Source organism: Chelmon rostratus, chromosome 21, assembly GCF_017976325.1.
Source record: "Chelmon rostratus isolate fCheRos1 chromosome 21, fCheRos1.pri, whole genome shotgun sequence".
Classification (NCBI taxonomy): Eukaryota; Metazoa; Chordata; class Actinopteri; order Chaetodontiformes; family Chaetodontidae; genus Chelmon; species Chelmon rostratus.
Genome location: NC_055678.1, coordinates 2,235,392 through 2,244,811, shown reverse-complemented (window position 1 = coordinate 2,244,811; position 9,420 = coordinate 2,235,392).

The window sequence follows — 9,420 nt, the reverse complement described above, 5'->3', positions numbered from 1 at the left end:
TGGCAACATGTGATTATTATGTAATTATCTGACATTCAAGGAAACTCAATCTAATAGATCCTTGCAGCTGTGGATGACACTGCTGAAATAAATAATTTGTCTTCCTGCTGTTAAAAGTGGTTTCAAACCACAAACAGTAACAACGTTCTTATTCATTTCGGCGTGTTCAGTGCTCATGTTCCAGCCCAAAGAGCAGGTTGGAGTCCTTGCTTCACCAGGCTGCTGGCTTCCTGACCCAAAAATTAATCTGATGCATCTTAATTGGGCGAGTATAAATCACATGACCAGCAAGTCCAACTGTGGCCATTACATCAAAATCTCTGCACAGCTCTGAGGGGCTCAGAGGCTTGGCTTATCTGCTGGCAAGCTTAAAGAAATCATTAGTGTCTCGTTTGCTCAGTCCACTGCTGTAGTATTGTAGAGTACAATGAACCTTGCAGCCTCTGGGAGACAATAGTATCTGTGCATATATTTCTGAATACGTCAGATTTTGTCCTCCACATGTTTTGCTCGCTGTCACTGTGAGCTTTACTGAATGTATTTACAGCTCCACCACAACAGGCTTTTCCACCCGGCTCTCCGTTACTGGTCTCGGTGGTGAATATTTACACATAATTCACTAACAATCAGCTCCACAGTTGTCCCTCCGCACTGTGTGATACGACTGTCCGGCCTCTGCAGGGCTCGTTTCCTTCCCGTCCGGCTGGACTCACCACAGTGCTGCTGCTGTTGTGTTTGTGTCAGAAGGCTCCAGTGGCCGCTGAGTTTTCAGAGTTATTGCAGGAGGAAGCCAAGAAAATCCACCCAGAGTCTGATCCCTGAAGGGTGTGTGTGTTCCAGTGTGTGTTTGTGCCGGTCTCGAATAAATGTGGTGACATATAAATCTGAGTGATAAAGAGAGAGGCGGAGAATGAAAGTGAGAGCCATTATTTATACCGTCAGTAATATCAGAACCAACTTCAAACAGTTTGTGTTCTCAGTCTTTATGTGTTTTCTCGTGTGTTATGAAATCGTCTGACCCCATGACTTAATGTCGTGCATATGTGTGTGTTTAATGTACAAGCAGCAGAAAACTAAAGTCCAAATTGTGTTTATGTTATTTCTGAAATACCTGAATGTTTGGGGTGTCATGGTGATGTCCCGGATATGATTCGAGACAGGGACCTCTGTTGCATGTATGCCCTTCTCTCACCTTTTGTTTTCTCTGTTAACAGTTCAATGAAGAAAAGACACAACTTGTCATAAAACTCTCGACTGTTCCAAACTGACTTTTGAAGAGTTTATTTCATGGAGCAACAAAATATCTTCATTTGTAGATAATGAAGAAAAGTTCTGCAACACTGCTGTCACTCTGGTTTTGTGTTTGAAAACCAGGAGAACACACACACAGGCAGCAGCTCGACATGCGTCACTGCATGCTGCCACAAAAAAACACAGCACTGAACGTTTTCCTCTCAATAACGCTGCAGAAAACTGAAAACTGTGTTACTCACTCACCTCTCAGCTACCTTAATTGGTCATTCCCCCTGTATGGAACATGGACAGCAGTGCTTTGCACTGTTGCAGGAGGGTTGTGGGTTCGTACCTGTCAGCCAGCTACGACCTTTCTGTGTGGACTGTGCATGCCTGTGTGTGCTTCCTGAGCTCCCGCTTCCTCCCATGGTTCAAAGACATGCAGGTATGAATGTGAGTGTAAATGCTGTACCTGTCTATTGCCCAATGTTAACAGAGAATGGGTGTCTGAGACATCTGTGACATATGTGGCGTCTCTTGGCCCACATCTTCTCTCCTGGGTAAAAGTCATGTGTTTCTTTTGACCCATCCATCCATCCACCCCACCCTCCTCCATTTCTGGACTTTCTTGCTCTTTTTACCACATTATCTCGCTCCTTCTAATATTGCTGTGGATGAGTTTACAGTGGAGTTAGCTGAAAGCCCGGTTCTTGTAATGAGACACTGAGGGCCGTGACAAAGCACTGGACCAGGCTCTTAAATCATGTCACAAACTGGTCAGTCAGACTCCTCGTACAGCTTGAAATGAGGAGCAGCACAGCCTCTGGACTCCTCAGATTACTCGATCACTCTGAACCATCGGGGCCATTCAGCTGCTCCCATCAGTCCGAGAGAAGACGTGACACAAAGGGGATTTTCATCCGTCTTTGTTTGTTTGTGTTGCGGTTGTCACCCGCATTGCCATAGAGATTTAGTCGAGAGGGTTTAAGAGAGAGTGAGCTGTCTCGATGATCTCAAAACTCTAGCTGAATAAAGAGGAGGATGTGTGTATGCTCACCATAGTTCCTCAAAACCCTTGAGAGATTTCCAGTATTTTTTGATTGTGTTCCAAAGGTCTCTGAGAGCATTCAAATGGACTGTGAAAGGATTCCAGTGATCCCTTGAGAGTTTCCAGTGTTCAGTTTTGCAGGTCTCTGTAGATCTTCGAGAGAGCCTTGAACACGTTCCAGTGAGACTTGAACTTGAGCCAGTGGTCTTTGAAGAGGTCTTTGGATCATAGAGGGCAAACCAATGTTCCCTTACAGTGCTCTAGGGGCCTGTGATGCGACTGTGAGGGCTCTTTTGGTCATTGAAGGGGTTCCAGGGGTCTTTAAAGAAATTCAAGGTTCTCCACGGATTCTTGCAGTGGTTTAGAAGGAACTCCAAAGATCCTCCAGGGAGCTTCAATGACACTTGAAGGAGAGTCAGTGGTGTTTGAATAGGTCCAGGGTTCCTTAAATGGCTACTGATGGTCTTCTTACAGGTTCTAGGGTCTTTGAACTGGTTTAAGTGATCACTGAAGGGGTTCCAATGGCTCTACAAGGCTTCTACTGGCCCTTCCAAAAACCCTTGAATTCCAGTGACCCCCAAAGTTTTCCAGTCGTCACTGAAGGGAATTCATGGTACTATGAAAGGCTTTGACTGGCTTTGAAAGATTTTAAGGGATTTTGAAGGAGTCCTGTGGATCCTTGGAGGAGTTTCCGTAGCTCTTGACGGGATTCCCAGCATCATAAGGAACAACTTAACAGACGCAGGCCTTGCCAAGAGTATATGTCGTCTAATGTTTCTAATGCGTGATTTAGCTCCGTTATATAATGATAAACGCTAGGGGGACGAACATAATGTGGTCACATGACACTGCGGTATAACAGCAAAGAACATTTATTGAAGTTTGGCTGCACAAAACAAAACGGTTCCACTCCATTCGATGAAAATATGTACATTTCTGAAAATTAAAGCAGTCTTCATTTATTTGTTTGCATGCACCACAGGAAGCTGAGAAATAAAACAGAAAGAAATGTGACTTCTTACCATGTCCTATTATTATTTGCAGTTATATCACAATATTTGTCTCAAATTGTAGATCATAATTACTTGTAGTGAATCTCCAGTTTTTTCTGTGCTGCTTGGAAGAGAACTTTGGAATTGAATAGGAATGAATTATTTAGATTTAGAGTTTATTATTCACCTTGGAAACATGATTTTAAAATGCATACTGTGAGTCATGCATGTAAAATGAGTCAGACTTAACATTATATAGATATAACATGTAATGAACGAACAAACACTCCAGTCCCAGTGGACGTGTCCTCTGCCTGCCGGCCTCTCTTTGGCTGCAGCGTCGATTGGACAGCTCATCATTCCTGTTTATGATGTGAAGTCTGCTGGAGGCCATTCAAACGTTCTGCTCTGCCTTTCCTGGAAACTCACATCATGTGTATGTGTGCAAAGCATCAATCTAATTCCACTCAAGTTGAGTCAGTCAGAAATAATGTTTTGATTTATGCATGTGCGTGTCTGAGTTGGAAAACGAGAGCGTGAAAAAGACAAAAGAGAGAACAACAAAGTCAGAGTTGGCGTATATGAACATGCAGCTGCCAGGCGTGTACAGAATGTGCTTGTGTCCATGTCTGAGTGTGTTCATATGTGTGTTTATGTCCGTCAGATGACTCAGGCCTCCTCCCATCCTTCCAAACAGTCCAGTGAAGTCCTCACGTCGCAGCCGCACTGCAATATTTAGTTTCCCTGTTGCATCAGATAGTGGCTGCAAGTGATGCTGACTTTGGTAGAGCAACAATGATAAATCTGACATTTCCAGATCAGGACACATCTATGACCTGGAACAGATCAACAGAAGAACCAGGAACACTTCTTCCTGGATAACTGTCCAAATGAAAACAGCAGTGATACAAAATCTTTGGTAGAAAACATTCTCCTGGTTCTATTCTGCCAGATTGTTAGCTGGATTTAGACAACTATGGCATATCAAGAACCTAACCTGACCTGAGCCAGTTATTAGGCCAACCATTTCTGGTCCATCTCACAACGTGGGAATTGCTGGTCTCCCGCTGGCTCCATCAGTTAGTTTGTGTTATGGTGTGACTTCAGTGTTTTAAGTTGAGTTCATTGTCTTAAATGGTTAGCTTGGATTTGATGATGTCACACAAAAACACAAAGATACTAACCAGTCAAGACAGCAGTAAAGCAGCAAGGTAAATTACTGAGTTTGTCAAAGGAGTCTGGTTTGGACCATGGTTTTGGACAGAGTTCCTGTTGAAAAGTGCTGTCTGACAGCACATAAAGCAGTGAAAATATTCTAAATATAGTGTACACTTAAACTTATATTGGTTGTTTCAGGTGGGCCTTTTTTGGTTACTAAAATATATGTTATTAACCACCATCTATGGTAGATAACACACTGACTGATGATAAATACCTCATCCAAACCCACTTCAAATAATCCAAACTAGCCCTTTAAACTTTCCAGGGTCTAAGGTGTGTGCAGAATTTGGACTGGACGTGACAGGATCTGAGAAAACATGAGGTAATCTGATTACATGAGGAATGCTGACTTGGATGTTGCTTCATCGTGATTGTGCCTGTTTCTTTAACAAAGTTAAGTGTTTACAGCTATGCAAGCATGCCTGTGAGGGTATTTTTTGAACTAAATGCTAATATCTGTTGTTACAGAGACAGTGTCAACATGCTGATGTTTAGAAGGTATAATCTTATAATGTTCACCGTCTTAGTTTAGCATGCTGGTATGCTAAAATTTGCTAATTAGCACTATGCACAAAGTAGCCAACTGAAACCAGCTGAGGTGCAGGTACATCAATCAGCGTTCAAGTGTAAAGCTTAAAGCACAACACCAGGGGTTAACATTTATGTTACACTCATGTTGCTGCACAGCTTTCATTTTGATGTAAACGGTTTGGACAGAATTTACTGCAGTGGGTCGTCAAGTGCAGGACTCCTTGTTTTGCTCTTATGTTGTTCTTGCAGGCAGCGTCACAGCTTGTTCTTAAATCCTAAATTGGCAGCACGGGTTGGTGTCTTTCTCTCTCTGTGAAGGAACACACACTCCTCTGAAGTCTATCTGCAACAGCTCATTTAAAATAGAGCCAGCTCCTCCCTCACTCCCATTTGTCTTGTTGGTGTTGAGCAGCAGTGGCTGCATCAGACCATCCCGAGGCCAGCGCTGATAATGCGTCAGTGTACTGTTCAATCTAAATCACAGTGAGATGGCAGGTTGTGTAACAGGGGAAAAAGCAGTTTTCTGGTGCTTCAGCGGGAGTGTGTAAGATTAACAGCATGAGATCGCAGCAACCTGACTGGAAGGCTGGAAGGAGAATCAGAGCAGGAAGTACAGGACACAATGTGTGAGGCGAGACAGCTGCAGCCAGGACATGCTGTTTAGCTTAGTGTAATAAGTAGACAAACTCATAGCTAATAAAAATGACCATTTTCATTTGCCATAATTCAGGGGACATCTCCTTGGAGGTCTGATACTGAGGACTAAATACATCATGCAATCAACAAAGGCCTTTTTCGACAGTCAGTTCCTCAGTCCCAGGAACTAAGGAACCACATCTTTAAAAATGAAGATGCTGGGTTTTAGTACTACACCAGAGCAGGACTGTTTTGGGACCTAAAACTAAACTATACCGCAGAACAAAGAGGTGTCCCTGTTTCCTCTGTTCCAGTGGTCATTGAAGGGGACTATGAAGGGGTGCTAATGGCCACTGAAGTAGTCGAAGAGGTCTTGAAGGAGTTACAAACATCCTTGAAGGAGTTCCATTGACCTCCCAAAATGATCCCATTTGTCCTTGAAGGGGTTCAAGGGGTTCATGAAGGTGTCCTACTGGCCCTTTGAAAGATTTTGACTGGCTTTTGAAAGAGTTTAAGGGATCTTGAAGGAGTCCTGTGGATCCTTGGAGGAGTTTCCGTGGCACTTGAAGGGATTCCCAGCATCATGAGGAACAACTTAACAGACGCAGGCCTTGCCAAGAATATATGTGGTCTAATGTTTCTAAAGCGCGACTTAGCTCTGTTATATAATGATAAATACACTGGGGGAATGAACATAATGTGATTCTTCTTCTCACACATGACTGTTGGATGCTTGATTTCCTATCACATGATCCTGTGGTGTAACAGCAGATCATATTTATTGGTGAAGGTTTGGCTGCACAAAATAAAACAGTTCCAGTCGGTTTAATCAAACAATGTGCATGTCTGAACAATAAAACAGTCTGCCGTAAGAAATGTGACTTTTTAGCTTGTCCTATTATTATTTACAATATTTACAATACATTTTATTTCCTTGTATTTTCTGATCCAATACTGTTTGCTGTAACAGTTGCAACAATTATGAGATTAATAAAGTCTTATCTTTTTATGAAACAGTAATAAGAAGTTGTCTCAAAGTTTATTTCACTCCGCTGAAGTTATGTTTGTTGAAATTTTACTTGTTCCATCTTATTAAAAGCTTGAACTATAAACTTCAGATCCAGTATGGGCTACGAATTGCATCATTCTTGAAGATTCCCACATCTTAGTTTCATATAGCACTTAATCTTTCTAACATAAGTCTGTTTGCATGCAAAAGATGCCCACGTTTGAAGAAATTCATGAAGAGGAATCGGTGCCAAGACTTTTTCCAGCCAGCGGAAAATAAGAAACACAATGTTGTGTAAGTGCAGTATTATGATAATTGTACGGTTGTATATGGGAACACCTTGTCATATATGTTCTGTTTCTTGTCGCTCTGCAGACTCTTGCAGGATGTCCTGCAGGTTAACAGGGGGTCACAACAGGTGGAACAGGCTCCTGTAAACTCACGTTGGCTGACGCGTTTTCTACATGTCAGAGCAGCTGAAACACTGCACTACCTCCTTGTTGTACCGACAAGCCCCATCCAAGCTTCATCTGGGGGAGTTTGGAGCATTTTTACAAGGAGAAGCAGGCGATCAGTGTGGGCAGAGCGACTGAAACCACGGCTGCTCGCATCAAATGCGCCATTGAAAGTGATACTTTTGTTTTGTTGGTTTTTGGATCAGGCTTGTCTTTGGCTGAGCAGAGGGGACGACCTGAAGTGAACCTCAGCCACTTTATCCCTCGAATAGATCTGTTATTAAAACAATCCACGCCTCATTTGACAAGTGTTGCAGAACATGAAAGAGTTACAGTTGATTTTAGGTCTTGTCAGGAATTCTTGGCTTATGAAATAAATAAACCTTTCCTTTTTAAGAGTTTATTGATATGGATCTTACAGTGGAACCAGCGGGGGTGTTTCAGTTGGATGATATGATGTCAGTGTTGCTTTGTCAAAATACTTTTCACTTGATTTTTTTTAGGTGCAGATATTCTGTATTTCAGCTGCCAAATGAAAGGAAAAGGAGTTGATTTTCAAAACTTGTAAATCCAATTAGAAATTCAACACATCTGGAAACAACACAAACTCACAAAGCTAAGTTTGCTTCACATCAGAGTTTCGTGGGCGTGATCGTGACAGCTTCACCCTCAAAATAGGAGTTCTCATTCTTTGATTCTGAGGAACTGAATCCAAACATCTAATGTTTACGGCAAATTTCTGATATCAAACTCTGCTCCAGCTGCTGGAAACATCTGGATGAGACGTCCTTGTCTCTACATCAGGCTATTCACCTTAAGGTTTAAATAACTGAGGGTCATTTAGGGGAGTTTCTCTTTAAGTCCTCAGCAGTCTACATAAACTCAATCTGATTAGGATACACTTTTGTTGATATTTTAACAGAGCTGTCTGTAACAGGTGGAGAGGAACAGATGTTACATAATGAAGTGAAGGCAGTGTTTGGACGTATGCATCCTGGCCACACAAACAGCCAAACACAATGAAAAAGTAATGTTGCCTGTTTATTTTCAGTTTTGGCAGCTTTAAACACAGAATGGGAAAGCATTCAGAGAGTGTGTATCATGTCTCCATAATTATTCCAACAATATGATCAGACTAATAGTTGAGTCTGATGAATCTGATTTAAATGAATTATTTTGATTGGTCAGAGTGGTATTACTTTTTTAAATTTTTATTGCAAGACAAAAGATTGAGTAAACAACATGAGGAAGAGAAGAATATTGAGAGAATAACAGAACAGAGTCATGTTAGCTGTGACAGGGCGGAGCATGGCAGCGACAGTACTTAGAATTGTATGGTGGTGGAGGAGTATTAGAGAATGAAAAATAATAATAAAAAATAATAAAGAAGCAAATAACTAGGAAAGAATGAAATTAAAAGAAAAAAGGTGAGGGTGTGAAGTGGTGACTACATAGAAAAATACAAAACATGTCGATAAATGTTTGCATGTACGTTACGGAGACGATGTGTTTTTTCGAACCATGTGGAGGAGTAGTTTATTGTTACTTAGAAAATCAGGATTGTTTCAGATGGGAGTTAAATTTAAGTGGTGTTTGTGATCTTGTGGAATCTCCCCCATGCTGTTAGAGATCCTGCTGTTGTTAATGTTGTGAAACAAAGATGCCATTTGATGGACTGGCTGAGAAATAGTTTATAGGAGCATTGACACATCGTCTGCGTAGAGACTGATCTTATGATGTGCATACAGTGTTTAGATTCCTTTCATGAAGCCTTTATCATTCTGACGAATGGCTACAGCTTGATGAAAATGGTGAATAGGGAGGGAGTGGGCATCTTTGCATAGCTCCTCTGTGAAGTTCGAAGCTTTGTGAGGTTTGTCCATTGGTCGTAACAGCGACTGAAGGTGAGACTCAGCTAATAAATGATTCCCCACAGCGTTAACTCTGTTAAAGGCTTTTTTTCTAAGGTGGCTACGATGGCTCCTGCTTGTTGTAATGACTCATTAAATTAAAAACTCGACGCTAATGTTGCTGGATGACTGTCTACCTTTCATGAAGCCACTTTGATCTGGGTGACTAATAGGTTAAATGACTCAGTGCTGTTAAAAAATGAACTGATGTCCTCTTGACTCTGGTCCTCAGGTGAGTACAGATTGGTATTGGCAAAACATCTCTCTTATTTATCTCTTTGTGTGAATATATGGGCTTCCCTGCTGATTACTTAACGGTGAAGATTGTTGTTTTTTTCTTCATTTGGTTTAATTTGATTCACAACATTTGTTATTATGCTGGAAA